Source organism: Aricia agestis, chromosome Z (genome assembly GCF_905147365.1).
Source record: "Aricia agestis chromosome Z, ilAriAges1.1, whole genome shotgun sequence".
Lineage (NCBI taxonomy): Eukaryota > Metazoa > Arthropoda > Insecta > Lepidoptera > Lycaenidae > Aricia > Aricia agestis.
Genome location: NC_056428.1, coordinates 2263024 through 2283962, shown reverse-complemented (window position 1 = coordinate 2283962; position 20939 = coordinate 2263024). Strand labels below are relative to the sequence as shown.

The 20939-nt window shown below is 37.1% G+C and overlaps 1 long non-coding RNA gene across 1 annotated transcript; it reads left to right on the top strand.

The window, feature by feature from the left end:
* The first annotated feature begins 2519 nt into the window (after window positions 1–2519).
* Window positions 2520–20184, top strand: LOC121739029. Its single transcript, XR_006037383.1, has 3 exons — window positions 2520–2668; window positions 5868–5873; window positions 20174–20184. It is a non-coding gene; the product is annotated as an uncharacterized LOC121739029 (long non-coding RNA).
* The last annotated feature ends 755 nt before the right edge of the window (window positions 20185–20939 follow it).

The following is a 20939-nucleotide window of genomic DNA, read 5'->3' as shown; positions in this document are numbered from 1 at the left end:
TTTAACTGATGCCGCCAAATTGAAGCTGGATACAATATGGCCATAATCCCGAACCAAATCTTTCCGATAATGTTATTGTATTCATGATAACCTTCACTTTTAGAAATACGGGTAACAAAGGTTGTAAAACACAATATATTGCCAAATATCCTAGAACCTATTGATCGGTAAAATCTAGGATTTCTTGACATAATTGCCCATACTTATATCATAATGTCTGCATGGGCGTACCGAGGAGGGGGGCAGGGGGGGGGGGGCATCTGCCCCCTCTGGATCATGTTGACGTTCCTACTAAGTATATTATCTAGTACTTTTATCTGTAAAAATAACGATTTTTTGCCATTTGTTTGCACAATACAACTAAAAATTATTAATTTTTTATTCTTTATAAACACCTAGCTTATAAAAAATCTGATTTGCCCCCCCTGGCCCAGAATCTGCGTAATTTGCCCCCCCCCCCCCTGACCCAGAACCTGGATAATTTGCCCCCCACTGGCCCAGAACCTGGGTACGCCCATGAATGTCTGTCTGTCTGTCTATCTGTCTGTCAGTCCTCTTCATGTTTGGTGTTACCTCTTCACGCCCAAACCGAGAAACCGATTTTGCTGAAATTTTGTATGGGGATACTTTGAGTCTCGAGAAAGGATAGGTATACTTTAACCACGGTATAATGTACGGTTCCCGCTCGATAATGATATTTGGCGCAAGTGAGTTGCAGGCGTTATCATATATACTTAATAATAATATGAGGTACTTCGGGTATTTTGACATATTATTATTATTATGAACCATCGAGGAAATTGATTCATAGGCAGTTGACAGACCAACGTCATTTGGTCGGATTTTGTTAATTCGATATTTATAGTCGTGACCTGCAGGCTGGGCTTAATACAACGCGACCAAATTACGTAGGTCCGCCATCTGCCTATGAATCAACTTTTCTGATAGTACACATGATCGCCTTTCCTTCTTAACTCTGAATAATAATATTCAGTTATTCCTTCGTATCGTAAACAAAAAATTGTATTCCATTCCTATGCTGAGCTCGCTCGCAAATTTAATTATTGCTCCAGCTGTTGGTTTACTGGAAAATAATTTCATTTGAATAAATACGCTTCATGAGAATAATATTAATATCACGCCTAAATAATATTATCGCTGAGCCAATAAAATTATTTAATAAACAAATAATAGCTACCTTGTTTTAGGATTTTGAAAAACTGCCTGATGGGAAGCCGCAGGCAGTTTCAATCTTATTTATATTAGGAACTAGCTGTTGCCCGCGACTTCGTCCGCGTGGACTTTAGTTTATAGTTGTTTCCGTACATCGATTGAATACTTATTACTATATTGTGTGGGAACCTTACATTTTCCGGGTTAAAAAGTATCCATTGTCCTTTCCCGAGACTCAAAGCTGTTTACGCGCGATGTCGTGACCAAGGAATATATTATATGGATTAATTTTTATTTATATCTTCTAATATATAAAATTCTCCTGTCACAATGTTAGGCCGCGTACTCCTCCAAAACGGCTTTACTGATTTTAAACAAACTTTATATGCATATTCAGTGGGTCTGAGAATCGGCTACTGGGTAAGTACTTTTTATATTGATAAGTGCATTTGTTGAATAAATAATAGTAAATTATTACAACTCGAGACTGACGGCGACCATTGTTTGTGCGACGAGATAGCGATGGTCGTTTCCATGGTGACATACTTATTTAGTCATTTCAATAAAATAATACGGGCGAAATACTTTATATGGCAAAGAAACGTTTGCCGAGACAGCTAGTAGATATATAATATAATAGTAATATACTGGTTAGATAGAAGAAGATAATATTATACTCCCTTCACTAACGGCCGTTCCCAATATTTGATCTATCTCTGGTTTTGCCCTACTAGAGATAGGAATAGCTCACAATTGACATATTTATGTCTAATGTGAGCTATTCCTATCTCTAGTAGGGCTAAACCAGAGATAGATCAAATATTGGGAACGGCCGTAAGTCACGCCGAGACCTGAAGAGACTCTGGCTCCATCTTACGAATTTCCTTTATTCCTGCTGAAGTTCTCTTCTAGAAGCGTTATTTAAAAAGTATTTTCCTTATCTTTTTTAACTCGGTTTTTCTTTATCTTTTATCTTTTTCAACTTAGTGGAGATATTTAAAATGAACGTTAGTTAAAATGTTAAAAGTGTAGAGAATCTCAGGACGCTCGTTAAGTGGCAAGTTATTGTTTAATTAGAGATGCTTAGTATTCCCTAGTCATTCTTTATACAGCAAAATTATTGTATTAAGTTTTTATAATACGTCTTTTTATTTATAATACCTTACAATTATCTTGCTTTCTTAAAGTTAGTAAAGAAAACAACTGATCAAAATTTAACAGTTTAATTTAAGTATTAAAACGAAACCTGAAAAAGAGAAGGAACTCAACCGGACTAATCGTTGTAGGCTTTCGGATATTCGAAAATCCAGAATATAGAATGTTATTAAATGACCCAGCTGCAAGCATAGCATGGTCACCATAGAAACGGTTTATTTCTACGGAAGAATAGACTAAGTGACAGTTAGACAATGGAAATCCGCCATTTTGTCTAAAAAATCTGTCAGTATGTCGATTCTTTCCCATTTCTATTGTTGTTATGCTAGGCCTGCTGATAGTAATCCGATTGTAGTCTGGAAAATCGCGAATCCATATAACTCGTACTCTTTAATTTAATAGAAGTAATTATGTTTAAAATGTAGATAAAATCCTATATTTCAATTTAAAAGACACAATAAAAATTCCAATGAATGCTACGCTAAGCCAACGACAATATTCTGTTGGAACATTCTCGGACTTTAATAAACAGATAAATAAGTAGGAAAATATGTGGAATAAAAACGTTGAAAGCAATAAGCGGGAAAGGAAAAAGATATATGCATGTGTAGTCTGTCAAAAAAATGAAGAAATTAAAAAGTGGCAACATCGTAGTGTCATCCCTTTCAAATCAATCTACGAAAAAAAGGGATGACACTACAATGTTGCCACTTTTTAATTTCTTCACTTTTTTGACAGTAAAGGCGTTTTTAAGTTTATATTTTAAAAAACATCTACTGCTAATTAAAATACGTTTAACGAGTGTATCTAGCCGTATAAATTATGCTATTCATACTTATCAAAATTACTATTTTGCTGAGGGGTGTTATAAAGACGTGTGTATGTGTGTGAATGTATGTATGTACGTGGTATCGTAATATCCAAAACGGGTGGACCAATTTTGATTTCGTTTATCATCATCAGTTAGCTCGCTCACTGCTAAAAAATTAGGGTTGTTTATCTATTCAATTTTCTATAATTTATTTTTGACACTATTTTATACTTACCGCTATGCCACAATCATATACAACCCAGTTAACGATAAACACGATATGATATTTTATTACTTGTTTTGTTAACGGTAACGTTAACAAAATGTACGTCCTCAAGTTGTTCCTATAGTTTAGTTCCACTTATCTCGTATATCTGTCGCAGCCGACAACAACGCCATTCAATCACACGTCTAGCTTTTATATTGAATATTTTAGTCGCTCAAAACGTTCAACACTACAGCTGATTCAAAAGCCGCCGTCTAATTGAAGTAGTTCAGCGCGCACCGCTGCGGCGCTAGGTGCGTTTTATTTACAATATGGCGTCAACTAGCAGGTGTTTGTTGGTGTTTGTGGTTATTTTTCGGAAAGAAAGTAGTTAATAAAAGTAACAAGTGTTATTAAAGAGACAAAAATTGTGGAGGCACATACGAGTGAATTAAAATTTCAACAAAATTTATTCGAGGAGAAATTACGGGATTATGAAATGGATGCAGGCCCCTCCCGAAGAGGGGGTTCGGGGGGCACAGCCCCCCGTCAAAACAAAAACAAACACAATCCAGAAAGTTGGTTAGGTTAGGTTAGAACTTAGACCACAACACAGAGGGAGCCGAGCGAGCGCAGCGAGCGTGCTGCGGCAGCAGCCGGCGACCGTCGTCAAACAAAAGGGGGGCTCGGGGGGCGTAGCCCCCCGCCAAAACAAAAACAAACACAATCCACATAGTCCAAAATTAGGTTAGGTTAGAACTATGACTGTGCTGCGGCGGCGACCGTCACAAAACACGCCTCAGATTTTTTTATTTTTACTTATTGCATTAAACTTTTGGTCACCCCTTAAACTTAATCTGAGAAAAATCTTTCAATAAAATACAAAAAGTTTTCCTATTCTCTCAAATTACATATTAAGCTAATGGTCGCCCTAGTTAATTTGCCATTAAATCAGTTGGCTAAGCGTCGTCTAGCTGTAGTGTTGAACGTTGTAAGTCAACAAGTCGGCTAAACGACGTATAGCCGTGTGATTGAATGGCGTTGTTCAGTCAAAGGGCTAGCTGTTTGATTGAACGGCTATTTAAACCAGTCGGCTGCGACATATCCATTATCCAAGTTATATAACACTCAGGTCGACACATTAGCGCGTGGTATTCCCTCGCCTTTTAGATCCGGAGCTAGGGGAATACCCGCACTCAACAACGTGACAAAGTTACAGACTATTTTAATAGACTTTTAAGTGTTCAAAACAAGTAGGTATCAATATCTTTACTTCTACGCTAATATTATATAATATGCGAATATGTGTCTGTCTGTCTATACATAATACATATATCTCTTACCTATTCACGCACAGACCGCTAAACCGATTTTGCTGAAATTTAGTATGGAGATACTTGAAGTCCTTGGAAATGACGTAGGATGCTCTTTATCCCGGTAGAATGTACGGTTCCTGATAAACGGATATTGGACAAACTGAGTTGTGGGCATCACCTAGTAATACGAGTATATATTATAGAGCACAAAAAAGTTTGTTGGCACGTACAAGCCAATCTCAGAAACTACTGGTACGATCTGAAAAAATATTTAAGTGTTGGATACTCCATGTAATGAAAAAGGCTTTAGGCTATTATGACCAATAGGGGCGAAGAATTAGTGGAAAATATGTAAGACCGACAAACGACGGTTTCAAAAGAAGATTTCCCACAATATACCCTTATGGGCATATTGTGTGGCAGCATGGAAATACTTTTAGATTTATTTTTGTCGAATAATAGCGGCCTAAAACGGGTAACCATTTCATTCAGAGTTACTGGACAGGAAATATCAGAAATGTTTTGGACTTTACTTCAAGAGATATTATGGGCCGCGCTACACGGGAATGGCAGAGGCGAGGCGAGCACTTTCAGTGTCATATTATGATTTTAAACTTTATCTTCATTATTGTAATATATGTATAGTATCGCTTGAGAAATCGCGGCCGTCAGCGGCCACGAGCGGCCGTAGATTTTTCAAGCGATACTATGTATTGCAATAATGAACATAAAGTTTAAAATCATATGACACTAAAATTGCTTGCCTCGCCTCCGCCATTCCGGTGTAGCGCGGCCCTATATTTGTTCATGGCGGAAGTTAATGGCGTCGGAATAATACTCGTCACTCGTCCAGGTCGGTACTAATAATATACATTTGTACCCCCCCGTCCAGGGATGCGAACCTTTTCCTAATCAGCGTGACCTTTTCTGAAGAAATCTTTCAGAAGAAGTCATAAACGTGCCATTCTATATTTTTTGTGATTCGGTGGGTATTTCAAAATTTGCCTTTGGTGCTTACTATGAAGAGGTGCTTCATTGTTGGTAAAATAACTATTTCGATACTAGTTTTGTGACCTGACTGAAATTTTGTCACGTGCCACTGGTTTGCCATCCCTGCCCTAGTCCATTTGTCCCTGAAAATTTTAGATAATGGAACCCTTTAATAGGTAGTCAAAATGTTGCAATGTCCTTAAAAAATTACATACAGGTAAAAGTTAAAACGGCGAAATAAGTGATAACGCAAAAGGCACATTTTAAATGTTGACATTTTAAACTAAGTATATAGTTTTTTTTTTTAAAGAACGGCTTTCTCTTGCTAGATATTTAATTATAATAATATAATATATATTATCTGTTATAATATCATAATTCGTATTATTAGCAATCGGTTAAGAGGGTTACCCTACAGATTATTTTTGAGGACTATGTGGGATTCCAAAATGGGTTCCAATTTTGGAAATTCCTCATTTCTGTAACAATTTGTGGCCATTTTTTTAACGAAAAACTTTTAAAATGAAGATTTAAAAAATAAAAATAAATTGGTAATGACTTATCAAACTAAAACAAAAACTGTTTAGTGGTCACAAGTTTTAAATAAGTGCCATAACTTGGTAATTAGCACACTTATTCAACGAAATTAGGGCAAAAATATTGTCTTTTAAAACGTCCTCAATTACTCGTACACTGCAATTATCTTAATCACTAAAATAATAAATTACATGTGGATCTCTTATAAAAAGAAAATAATTTACCTCGTTCTAAAAGATTTGTTTGTTCGTTTAATGCTCACAATTCTTTGAGGAAGATTTCGATATAACTTAAACTCGGGAGCCAGAATTATTAACCCAATTTTTATGTAGTACGTGTTTTTTGTACGTTTTCGCTTTGACGTTCCGCCATCGAAACATTTTGCCTCCATTTTTGCAATCAACTTAGGAGAATCAACATTTTTTACTTCGTAAAATAGGCATGTATAGAGGCTTTTTATAAGCATTTTTTAGGGTTTGTGTGTGATGTGAGATGTGTGTATACTCTTAAGATTCCCCAGCTAATATTAAACGTATAATCCATTACCTAAAACGTAAAAAAAATGCTGTTTGCTCTGAAACGAACGAGATAAAGATCCATATTTTATCGTCAAATATGCTCCAAAGAACTTTTTGATATTTGCTTCAAACAAATGTACGAACGGAGCCGCATGCAAACACATCTTAATATGTACGAGTAACAAGATGTTGCTTGAGGCCAACTTGAGGCAGTTTAAGGTTATCAATTCAAATGGCACGTTCGCAGTCCAAAATTTTTGTGAATTATTACAATGCACATTTAATATGGCAGACTATTTTAATAATAAAATTATAAGAGTGCGTCATGCTTGTCATAAGCATACTAATTGGATGAATGAAACTAACTTAAGGCTTTAATAAACTAAACTTTAATTAGTGTCCGACCGAAACTGATATTTCAGCCGAAACTGAAACCGAACTTTCGGCCTTACTCTTAGTTTCGGCCGAAACCGAAACCGAAACTGAAACTTGGTAAAACATTTAAAATTACGATTTTTACAGAAATTTATTGATTTTTAACATAAATTACATTTTTTTAAACTAAAGAAAAAGTACCACATTACATTTTTTACTTTTTGCGACATTTCTTACCTTAAATATTATTATTCTTAGACTCGAATAACTTTTTGTACTATATTCGGTTTTTTTATACAATTCCAAGTAGATACGTTTCGTTTCATTCACAGCAAATCCTTAATCCTTAATTAACGCTTAGTGTGCACTAAATTGGTTCTACACGTTTAAACGCGTTTATTGCACCAAATTGCATTTCACTAACATAAAGTTCACAACAAATCCGAGTTTTATCTTCAGAACGTCCAATGTTGCACGGTTAAACTTCATTAAAGTCGTTAAAGTCCTGCCAGTGTAGTGTCATGGCGAATCGAAAATCATAGACGAAAAAAATTATGCGTTTGGGTAGTTTATAAATCGTTTCTTGCTTTTTTATTGATCCCCGTAGGAACGCGTTTAATGAGAACTAAGTTTTATAAAACAAAGTTGTGCAATTGGTGAAATCCTCCCTTAGACATACTACTGAACGACGTACTACTGAAAACAAAATCAATAATTGCAGTATATTATTTTTATAGGAGACATGGACACGACCGCAGTCGAAGTTCAAAACGAAATGACTAAGCAAACTTGCAGTTGACGTCACTTTTTTTTTCTCCAGAAGGCATATTGCCACTAAACCTGAAAAATATACTGAGGGCCGCAAGAATGAAGCTTACGAGGAAGTCGGCTAGATAAGATTCTAGCAGGGTAGGAACGGTCTAAGTTCTAAGAGATTGCGTGTCCAAAAAAAAGAGTGAGGCGATATAATTTACTAGATAAATCTCACAAGATATATCCTAAGATATCTTATAATCTCAGAGTCAAACAAAATTCTTAAGTAAATAAAGTTCACACACAATATAATCAATTTATCATAGCATTTACTAAATCGTTTGTTTGGGAAACATTGTTAAAATAGCACGTAATTTGCCAACAGTTATATATATTAAATAAGCCTGCTTTTATCATAGAAATAAAATTCAATAATATAATATCGATAAAAATAAGTTAAGACAACTTAATGAAAATAAAACGAATGCAAATTTTTGATTTGGGGCTAATCTGGAATACAAAATCTCAAAACATGTTTAAATAGATGGTGGCGAACTGAGCCAGGGCCTCGCTGGCAAGCAAGCTCGAGTTAACTGCGAAGTTTACCGAACGATGCATGAGTTTCAGTTTCGGTTTCGGCTATATTTTGGCCGAAACCGAAACTAAGGCCAAAACTAGATTTTTGGCCGAAACCGAAACCGAAAGTTCGGTCGGTTACTAACTATAATATACAAGAGTCTTTTTGTAGGACTGACGCTCGGGCTGCACAGGACTGACCACAACCACATTTTTGCCGCGCGATAGAACGTGAGGTTCCTTTTTTTCTCCTACCGCGACGGTGGCTTACTCCCCCTCTGACCTACGAATTTTCCATCTGGTTCACATGTCCTGAAATTAAAATATCAAATTTAACTTCGCTGTAAATGCACTCCCTCACCATATAAACTATAACTGTGCAAAATTTCATTCACCCACGTTTGCCCATTTTTCGTTAAAAGGGATACAACGTTTTTCGCTCACGTATTAATATATAGTAACATATACACTAGAGATCACTAGAGATCAAAGGTCGAAATTAAACCTTAAATTTAATTATCTTTATCTTTTCTTCTTCTTCTTTTCTTCTTTAATTATCTTTTTTCTTTTCTCCGTTTAAAGTATTGACTATTTCAGATTTAATTTTAAAAAATCCATTTTTAATTTGACAACAGACTTTAACCATAAACACAGAAGTATAATGATTCGTGTGTATAAGCTTGTCTGTCAAAACATGGTAGTGTACGCGTTGTAGTGTGTGTAATGTTTTATTTGTTATAATAATGTATGATAAAAGTATAATTTTAAAATAATATAAGCTCGATGCACTCCTTCTCCATATAAACTACAACTGTGTGAAATTTCATGCTCCTACGTTTCCGCTTTTTTCGTAAAAAGGGTTACAAAGTTTTTTGGCTCGCGTTATTACGATTACGTTATTATTATATACTAGCTGTTACCCGCGACTTCGTCCGCGTCAAAAAAATGTAAAATACATAGGTATAAAATAAAAAATAAAAAAATATCCTCCTCCTTTTTGGAAGTCGGTTAAAAAGTAGCCTAAGTTACTCCTTATTACATCAGCTATCTGCCAATAAAAGTCCCGTCAAAATCGGTCCAGCCATTCGGAGATTAGCCGGAACAAAGTAACAGACAAACATACAGACAGACAAAAATTCTTAAAAATTGTTATTTTGGTGTAAGTTCCGTCTAAATATTCATATGCATGTAGTAAAAAACGGTTATTTTAATATTACAAACAGACACTCAAATTTTATTTATATATATAGATTATAGATTTTGTATTGATCGCATATCAAACAATCTGTATTCCTCTATATAAACAAAAAAGAAGAGGGGCATGTTTAACAAACGATCAGCGCTCACCGGCGTCGGTGCAATCGGGACTAAATCAGTAGGCGCTAAAGGCCGGGACGTGACGCGATGAAATTTCCCACTGGACAAATATGTGTGATGAAAGGATTAAACGGATGACAGAACAAGGGCCCAGGTAATCTCTTCCGGAGATGAGTTATGATTTTTTTATTTATTATTCGTGAGGTATTAACACCAATTTATGGTGTTTTTTTTAAATGGCGCATGCTATCTTAAAAATTAAAAAACGGCACTCCTCCAAAAAGTGCACTCCCGTTAACAATTAACCCTCGCCGGGTTAATTGTTAACGGGAGTGCACTTTTGATCGCACACAATGACGCCGGGTCATATTGACCCGAGGCTTGTTTACTTCGTCATATTTTATCCTTGCGCCAATTGAATGTTTTCAACTTCAGTATAGCTGGAGATACAACCCCCTTACACCCGCCTAGCTGTTACAGCTAGAGCTACGCCTCGTGTGAAGCAAGATACAGGCGCGCCAAGTAAAAACGGGCCAATATGACCCGACGTCATAGTCGGTGTAGTGTTTTCGTGACTAACTTTTATCAGTATTTAAATATTGTTTTGCCTTATTTTTTACGTTTTAAAGAAGAATGTCAGTAACTAACAGTTCAGAAAGGATTTTAGAGTTGTTAGAAGAGTTAGACTTTGATGATGACTAGTCTCAGGCTGCTTTGGGCATTGAACTTGAGGACCATGTATCTGTGAGGAACTTACAAAAGATATGAAGTATTTCCATTTGAAAAAGATAAAAAAACACTTCACACACGCACAGCATGTCCAATTTTTAAATGCTAGATCATGTTTGGTAAATGCGTCACCAGTATAGGAAAGGGGCTCACCAGTATAGTAACAGTTCAAGTATGTATGTGAAGAAAAAGATAACTCACGTTGAAATAGTTTTTATTCCACATACACAGTATATAGTTCAAACACAGAAGGCACAAAGGAAGTTCACAAAGATAGTCAATAGCGCACAGCACAAAGAAACAGCGGAAAGAGAAAATACATAGAAAATAGAAAGTCTATAGCGCAAAAGTAAGCGGTTAGCGATACGGTTAGCGGCGCACGTAACAGGCGCCACGGGGAGCGATTCCGACTCGACTGCCGCGCCGGCCGGTTCGAGTTGTACGCTCTGCGCGTACGCATAAAACAAAGGAACTGGTCCTGCAGCAGTGCGTGACGCGTATCGATAAATGCATGTCGATATGATGTATCGATGCATTGTGTCGATATATCATATCGACATACGTGTTTGTGTATATGTAATGTAAAATATATTGTGTAAATAATTAAATATAATAAATATAATATTATGTATTATTATCATAGGTTTAAGTTAATATTAAGTTTTAATTATTATTTATAATAAAAGGTGAGCTAACTATTTTTGTTATGTGTAGTAGGTGAGTAGCCTACACATGATTACATTTATAACTGTAGTAGTTCTATAACTCTAAGTGAGGAAGTAGAAGACTGATTTCTTTTTATTTTCATGTTAGTGAGTTATATCAACTTCTCCTTAAATTCATCAATACTTTTTTCTTTCATAGGTAAGACAATTTTGGAAAAATATAAAATTAACGTACACGTTAAGTTTTCAAGGTTGATTCTGCATCTGCCGTAAAGAAAGCCACAAAAATATTTATTTTAAAATAAAGGTTTTTTTTTTATTCTATGCACAATTAAAGTTCCCTTTTTAAATAAATAATAAACAAAATTTTGGTAACTTACTTAGTTTTATTAAAAATCTACAAAGTTCACAGGTCAAAATGACCCGACGTCATAGTCCATGTAATTATTTTCACGTCATTGTCTCATATCATCGTCTCGTCTTATTTTTACTTTTGCCACTTAACCCGGTGTTTAAGTGGCAAAAGTAAAAATAAGACGAGGTAGTAGTAGCAGGTTACCATTTTCGTCACATCATAGAAAGAGAGGAGAATATTACTTTCTCTCCTTAACAGCGCCGGCGGTCTACTCCGTCTTACGAATATTCGATCTTATCACGTGTTTGATGCTAATCCGCTTTTGCCGATTTATTTAGTCAATTGATGACGTTTGGTCGGTTCCCGAGGATACAATGTACAATGTACTTGTGGTTTTTCTTCCAAAACATTATTTTAAAAAGTATGATAGTAATTAATTCGTAGAATAATTAAATTATTTCTAAATTAGTACCGTAACATTAGTAAGCTTTAGTAGTTGCAAAGTATTAGTATGCCATAAAATAGAATAGACTATTATTATTAACAACAATAACGTCGAAGAATAAATAACACTTTAATATGATGAATTCTTGATGCTAATCTTAAATTCAAATTAATTGTAAATCAATATTTTTGAATTTCAAATCAGGAGTATCATAATATTACGGCGTCTGAAATATACTTTAAATAATATCTTTAATTTCCCACTTATTTTGTATAATTGAATTTAAATACATTTTCCAAAGGGTGTCTCATTTAAAATGTATCTAAACGTATAATGGAAAGTGAATTGACCCTAACTTTATTACTACTACTTAACTTACTATAATTGCACGCCATTGTTATGGCAGAATAATGTTAGAACTATAAGTAGTTAATATAAGGCCTGTTTATGTACAACATTCTGGCAATAAAGACATTTGATTTGATTTGATTTATGAATCCACTCGGCTGCCCCGTTGCAAAACCTGGTAAGAGACACTTTTTACAAAAGAATAAGCTTTTAACGTTGTTCGTGGCGGCCGAAAAGGAAGATCTTCCGACCGAGCGAGATAGCATGCTCGGTCAGGCCGAAGCCCACTGACGTCATTTCAGACGTTGTATATATCTTGCCGTTCTACGAAACTTCGATAGCGCGATGCAGGAATGTTAGGCGAATTGTGGGTACCGCCACAAGCTATTTGCTCTGTGTAGCTCTCGCTACGCCGTAGCACTGCTACGTGTCACGTAGCAACGTAGCAACAGCGTAGCACAAATAGAATATGATTTTGTGCTACGGTCTTCCTATCCTACAGTACGTATAGCTTCAAACTATTGTAATTTAACTACGAGTAGTATAACTTTTTCTGTTTTCCCATAATATTATCGACGGAAGACAAAATAAATAACAAATAAATATCTTTTCGAATTGATTAGTGTGCCATTTATTTGCTAATAGAATAAATTACTATTTTAATAAACTGTATTAAAGTAAGAAATTATGTAACAATTAGCTTATGATATATTTGGAATGTCAATTATATTTATAAACAACTAGTCCATACCCGCAACTCCGTTGTGCCAAAATTCGTTTATCGCGTGGGAACGATCAAAAACCACCCTATGTCCTTTCCCAGGGCTCAAAGTATCTCCATACCTTTCAGAAAAAACGGTTTAGCGGTTTGGACGTTAAGAGGTAACAGACAGACAGACCCACTTTCAGTCTTCGCGCTGATAACTCACTTCAAACTTACCCCCGTGTTAATGACATTACTTTGGGCACTCAGGTGGTTATGGATACTGTTAATTAATAGTTGAATAATGAGTTCACGTCATTATTAAGGGTCGGACAGCCCTTCGAAGTTTAATTATTGCGGTCGTCAATTTTACCTACGAAAAGGGTTTATAGTCCGAATAATGAGGCTAGTCACAATTTTTTTTGTGTTCAACAGTTCTTTGCACAAAATTTAATAGAAACTTTCAATTACCTCGATGTGGTTTGGATTGAGATGCCGTTGACTACCAAAAAGGTACGGTTTACGGTTCTTGTGCGATAAACGAATATAGTTACATCTAGGTTTACATTTGTGACTTGCTTTGTGGTTTGGGCCATAACTGTCATGGCGTTGTAATAATGTACGTAATTTTAATTTATTTACTGATTAAAATAAAAGTTTATGATAAACAAATTATTATTGTTGAACAAACGCTATAAAAGTTTTATAACTCAGTTCATATTGCGATGCGACGTTTGAAGATGCTTTAATATTGTGCAGAATAATAAATATAGAGTTGCGTATAACGACGCAGCTATGCATTTTGAATTATCCAAACAAAACTCATTTTTGGACTGCGTCAATAATAATACTCCCCACATCGGTTTCGGTGACGGTGGCCAGTTTTATTGAAACCAGGCCCTGTAGACAAGTGGCAAGCGATTATCGTAAACGCTGAAAAAATGTATGAGATTTGACATTAGTATTCGCTAGCGAAGCGATGACTTATGTCAAATCGCATACATTTTGTTAGCGTTTACGATAATCGCTTGCCACTTGTCTAGTAGGGCGGGCCTGTTACGCAGGAGTAGTGGCCAAGTGTGTGCGCAGTACACAAGAGCACTCTCTCTTCCTTTCACTCTCATAACCCAGTGGGACGGAAGACCGACACGACTGGCGAGAGATCAGGCGCAGGACCGACTTTTTACATACCCATCCGACGCATGGATCATCTTACTTATCAGACAATCAGGTGATCAGCCTGCATTGTCCTAACCAGACTTGGAAATAACACCTCTCCAACGTGGGATTCGAACCCACGACCTCCGGAGTCGAGAGCCGCGCTCCAACCACTAGACCACGGAGGCGTTACACGACTCGTATTTGGCGCGATATTGTAGGGTTATAAGCATTGAGCTATATACTATATGCTTTTAAACGCCTCCGTGGTCCAGTGGTTCAGAGCGTGGCTCGGAGGTCCTGGGTTCAATTCCCGCGTTGGAAACACGTTATTTCCAAGTTTAGTTAGGACAAAAGGGTGTAACGAAATAAAGTGATATTACTTTAGGGCAGGGGTTCCCAATCTTTTTCAGTCTGCGGCGCACGTACAAGTCAATATTTTGTCACGGCACCCTACTCGGTAGAGTATCGCGCCGTGACAAAAATATTATAATATAACACAAAAATATTTCAAAAAGATACATAAATAAATACCTTTATGATTATAGTTAGGTTGAGCAAGTATATGATAATAAACAAAATATTTCATCATCTGCCTGCTTTGTATAATTCATATTATAATAATTGTGGTTACGGATAATGTACGGTAACGGTTTTGGAATCCCTGCTTTAGGGTGTGTATAATATAATACACTGTATATTCCCCTTTATAGAGTTCACTGTGCAAGGGCAGCGCTCAAAGAGTATATATTTTTTTTTAAAAATCTTTATTTTTTTTTAAATATATCATGATAATTATAATAATAAGTAATAATTGCTATAAATAATGCTAAAATATAAAACAAAGACTATACATAAAAAACTAAATCTAAGTCAGAGGCTGCGGGCAATGTACCCAAGATTCTGGCAGCATTACCTCGCTGTATCGCAAGGCTGATACGTTGGCCCAGGTAAGCGCCAGCTCTGGGATCGTTAGTTTTCTCAACCAGTCTTTAGGATAACTCTCTGAATATTTGGGGCCCTGGTGGCCCCACGGACCCAGGGTTTCAACCCCGAAAGGTACAAAAAAGTAATCATTCCCCAGTGCTTCATATTTTCTTCTTTTGTTTGTCTCTGCTTGTGCCGCCGCAGCTCCCGCTTCCCTTGTTGTGGCCGTCACATGCGACGCCGCTAGCGTGTCCACGCAGGTGGTCCCAAACAAGAGGCCTCCCGCGGCTCCAAGGAACGAGCGTCATTCCTTTGCCTGGGCCTTTTGCCGTCGTCACGTGCGATACCGTTCGGCTCGAGAGTGGCCGGCACGTTGACAGAAGCAAGGGCCCTGCGGATCACGTCGTTCAAGGAAGCATGGCGGGACTGGCGGCCGGCGCTGCGTCGACAAGACAGACCGTGGTGACCTTGGCGGTCTACTGCGGCGCCGCAGTGGCAGCGGTGGGGTTCGCTGATATTGGCTCCTAGTCGCAAACTGAGTGATAAGTTGAATGTATGATTGTCTAACAGTGTTCCGGTATTGGATGATGGGTATGCCTGGAGCTAATAACCTGATTCCGGCTCAGCGGACGCCAGGAGACGCGCGCGATCTGTAGTGGACGATGAACTTAGGATCTCTGACTGTGTCAATTTTATTAGGGGTTCATCCCAATTCTTTTGGATGTTGGGGTTGACAGGAACGTCACGTCTGGGACAAACACGTTTCCAAGCGTCGATCGCCTCAGCTAGTGATACAATGCCTATGTTTCCAAAAGAATTGGTGATGATTTTAATGAAGAGAGGATGGATGCTGTGAGCTGAAGAAAGGAAGGCAGGAAGAGACACGCTGGACACACTTCTAAGACCCAAGCCACCGAAACGAATCGGGAGAGTAGCTTGGGCCCAGGAGGTGTCAGAGATTTGGTAGTTGAAAATATTCTTATTGTGTCTTTTAAAATGGTGTCTAAATGGGAAAGAAGGTTGGGATACTCCCATAGAGGGCAGCACCTCAGGACATATGTAAATTGGGGCACAAACAAACAAAACCGAATTATTTGGTAAGCCATATGGGATTTTATTGCGACGAGTTTGCCAGAAGACTCTACGAATTTTTGTTTCGGTTCCGAAACGTAAGGCTCAAAACCGTCGTTGAAAATGGGGGCACCTAAAAGGCGGAGGAATTCTTTACTGAGAATTTTGATACTAGGGGCCAAATTGTTAAATTCAGACATTATAACGTCGTACGGCTGTGCGATTGGGCTATTCAAAAAAAGCTCACATTTGGAGAAATTTAATTCCAAATCTATTGATTTAAATTTCTCTATTAATAACTGCAAATCGTGGAGAACTGTAGCCGGGTCACCACCGAGAGTGCCATCATCCAAATACCAGACGTTAAATTCAGATTGGAGGGATGTAATTGTAGAATGTATGGCAAGGCTGAAAATAGCGGGGCCCAGAGGATCGCCTTACTGGCAACCAATAGAGGATAGTAAGCAATCGCTGTTGTATAGAAGTGTCGAATTGGCGCCGTAGCTTTGGAGGATGTATTCATAAATTTCGGGAATGTGGTTATGGACTTCCTTGAGCAGAGCAGTTCTAGATACGGAGTTGAAGGCATTTTTTACGTCAACCTTCACGATCACTTGACCGGTTTTGGATTTAATGTAAGTGCGGAGGACGTGGACGGCGGCTTCACATCCACCCTAACTCCCGAAGCCAAGTTGTACAGGCTGAAAAGTATCTCTAAGTTTCTTTGTAATGTGTTTGCGACAAATTTTGGATGCGATATTTTTTGTTATATTGTGTCAGCAAGCTCACAAGAATTTGCCCATATAAAAATTATAAAAAAGTTACAATTTCAGCGCTGATACTTTCACAGTAAACTCTATGTACGATCGAGGAAATTGATTCCTAGGCGATTGCCAGACCAACGTCATTTGGTCGGATCATGCCAATTCAATGTTAGAGCTCTAACCTACGAATAATAAAAACGCTCTAACAGACGAACGGCACGTGTCGGCGGCAGTCGACGGCAGCCGTCGACAGTTTGTCACGCTTGCAGTTGTGACGTACCGCGTAAAGGTAAGCGTCCACAGGTCGGTATCGTAATCGCAAATCGCAACGGACGTCTCGCATCAAACGGATATATTTTTTACAGTACGTCCACTGCATCGGCAGCGTACGGATTACCGACTAGCCAGTATGTTTATCTTCAAATTAGTCCAAACAAAGTTCCTTAGTCAAAATTTCTGCTTTCGACTTTTCCATCCACACCCCCTGTACGGGTCAACGCCCGTACAGCGTGTGTTGCCTTATTACCTACTATGCAACTTAGGTAATAATGCAACTCTGCATCTTTGATTAATTATTACTTTCGAAAAATGTTCAGTTCACGTCGCGACATCTCACCGAGTGCGTGGCTCGATCTCATATCCCGTTCACGACGATATCTCACCGAGCGCGTGACTCGATCTCATATCCCATTTTAGTTATAGTAATAGATCTATGCAATACAGGAATATTCTTTCTTGATCTCTTGTTTATCTATCCCAACCCCGAACACCCCCCTTTTGAGCATTCACTTACTAGGCTAGTCGGTAATCCGTACGCTGCCGATTCAGCGGACGTACTGTGAAAAAATTCGTCTGGAAGAAGCGTTAATTGTGAATTGTTATCTGTCGGCTGGGATTGACGTAACGCGACCAAAATACGTAGGTTCGGAAGGTCCCCCATCTGCCCATAAATCAAGTTCTCTGATAGTACAAGGTACTCATACACCATACATATGAGGTATTTCTTAATATTACCACATTGTTTTGTTACATCCTGTATATTAAGCCATCAGGGGTTTTATCAATAATCCCCATTATGATCGAAGAATAAATCCCAGATCGAGATCTGTGATTGTATTTATAGATCGTGTTAAAGCCGTTGCGAACCGGATTTCTATAATCACCCCGACCTTTCCAGTTTCCGATATAATACGGCTAAATTTAGCGATATTATCTCCTTATTGTTGAAATATAATCTATATATATAAAAATCAATTGCTGTTCGTTAGTCTCGCTAAAACTCGAGAACGGCTGAACGGATTTATCTTATCTTGGTCTTGAATTATTCGTGGAGGTCTAGGGAAGGTTTAAAAGGTGAGAAAAATTCGAATAATTGCCGGGAAAATCCTCAAAACAGCATTTTTCTATTTCCCATACAAACGTTTTCTAAATAAAATGGAGAGTCAATTTGTAATTTATTACCGCTGCATAAAGTTCAAATTCGCGTGCGCGTTGGAGGACCTAATATCGCGTTCTGAAACTCAACAAAAGTGAAAGTGAATCGCGAACGCGACAAAATTGCATAGTCTCAAAATACATAGTACATAAATAAACACAATTTTAGCTAACTTCAGTTGTTACTCTGTCCGATTATTTTTTATTTTAGCTAACTTAAGTTGTTACTCTGTCCGATTATTTTTTTAATAAGACTATATAGAAATCGAAAGATAAATCTATATATATAAAAATCAATTGCTGTTCGTTAGTCTCGCTAAAACTCGAGAACGGCTGAACGGATTTATCTTATCTTGGCCAATTTTGATGAAATTTTTTGTGTGTGTTCGTGGAGATTCGAGAATGGTTTAGATTTACAGTTTGGTCTACTGGAAAATGTTTTTTCAATTAATTTCTTATTTATAAGGAGTTGTTGATTTTGGAATGTTTTACATTAGATCCGGCGGACGGCGCTATCATCGCATTCAATATTATTCTATTTCAATTTTAGTTTGTCCTGACAGATGGTGCTACGATTAATTTGAAAAAAATTTTGTTATTCAATTCATGTGCTGATTAAAATATTAAATAAATAACACATAGGCTACAATTTTAACCGACTTTCAAAATGGGGGAGGTGTTATGTTCGTTTTCTTATATTCAACGATTACTCCGCCGTTGGTTAACCGATTTTCAAAATTTTTCTTTTGGTATATAGGGTATCATCCCAATTTGGTATTGGTTTGGTATATTCAGAAAAGTGATGATCTGTTGAAGGATCCATAAGTAATCGAGGGAACTCCTCAAAACTTATAGGGAAACATATGGTGACTTCGGTTTCGTGAGAAGTATTCTAAGCATATGCTACCAACAAGTAAGATTTTGCACCGAGATATACCTGGTATACTGTGGTTCGGAAGGTGCTGAGAGAATTCCTGATTCTTTATAGATACAAGTTTGGGAGTTTCGGCGTTGTTTTAAGAACAGAAAGCATATGCTACTATGCAAATTACATTCTTCATCATCATCATCATCATCATCACTACCATATCATAGTCTTTTAGATCGAGACTCGAGTTTGTCAAGCGATAATTAAAAAAAATCTATATCTACCTAATATTATAAACCTGAAGAGTATGTTTGCTTGAACGCGTCAATCTCAGAAACTACAGGTCCGATTTAAAAACTTATCTCAGTGTTAGATAGATCATTTATCGAGTAAGACTCATCATTTATCGAGAAGGTTATATTATATTATTACTCTAAGACTAATACGACAGAAGAAACTCAGGAAAATGTGGGAAAAACGGGGGAAATATTTTTTATGGGAAAATGTACCTACGGATTCCGTAAAATTTCTAATTTACGCGGGCGAAGCCGCGCGGGACATCTAGTAATATAATAAAATGCTCGTAGGGGTAAAATATCCATATAATCCATAGGTACTAATATTATAAATGCGAAAGTGTCTGTGTCGGTATATCTGTCTGTCTGATGCCTTTTCACGACCAAACCACTGAACCGATTTCGTTTAAATTTGCTATAGTCTTACTTTGAGCCCCGGGAAAGGACATGTGATACTTTCTATCCCGGAAAATTGTATAGTTCCCGCGCGATTTACAAATTTAGGATGGAATATATTAGGAAGTTCACCGGGTCATCTAATATACGATACAAGACTAACTAGGGCCTGTTTCACCACTTTCTGATAAAGTACCGAATAGGCTATTCACAACTTTTTTGACAGATTCTCTATACTTAATCTGTCAAGTTAATTGGTGGATAGCCTATTTGTCACTTATCAGGAAGTGGTGAAACAGGTCCTTAAAGACCTTCTGTAATAATAATTAATTATACTCTGCGTCTATATATTTTATCACAGTCATCTGTGGTACTACGCCGAATTCATTCACCTGAAAGCGATTCTAAATAATCGGCCAAGTGCGAGTCGGACTCGCGCACGAAGGGTTCCGTACCGGTATAGAGCGAAAGTAGACAAAAAAAATGTGTTTTTTGTATGAGAAAAAACACGTTTTTTTTTGTTTAAATAGTTAGTTTTATTTAATTTTAATAATAACTATTAAAGTAACAATATAATTAAGTTTTTTGTGAAAATTTCAAGTGCCTAGCTGTTATCATTATTGATTACGAGCCAAAAAAGCCAAAAAAATAACGTTTCTTGTATGGGAGCCCCCCTTAAATATTAACTTTATTTTATTTTTAGTATGTGTTGTTATAGCGGCAATAGATATACATAATCTGTGAAAATTTCAGAAGTCTAGCTATAGCCGTTCTGGAGTTACAGCCTGGAGACAGACAGACAGACAGACGGACAGACAACGAAGTCTTAGTTATAGGGTCCCGTTTTTACCCTTTGGATACGGAACCCTAAAAATATATTATCTTACAACTATTTTATTCTCCAAACACGTTCGCTTAAGCGCGAGACAATTATAAAATGCACTGTTTTATACGACGACGAAACACCTGGTACCAAACACACTTTTATATTCTTTACCCTTAAAATATTGTGTGCATAGTAACAATTGTTCATACAGTAACAATGCATAAAGGC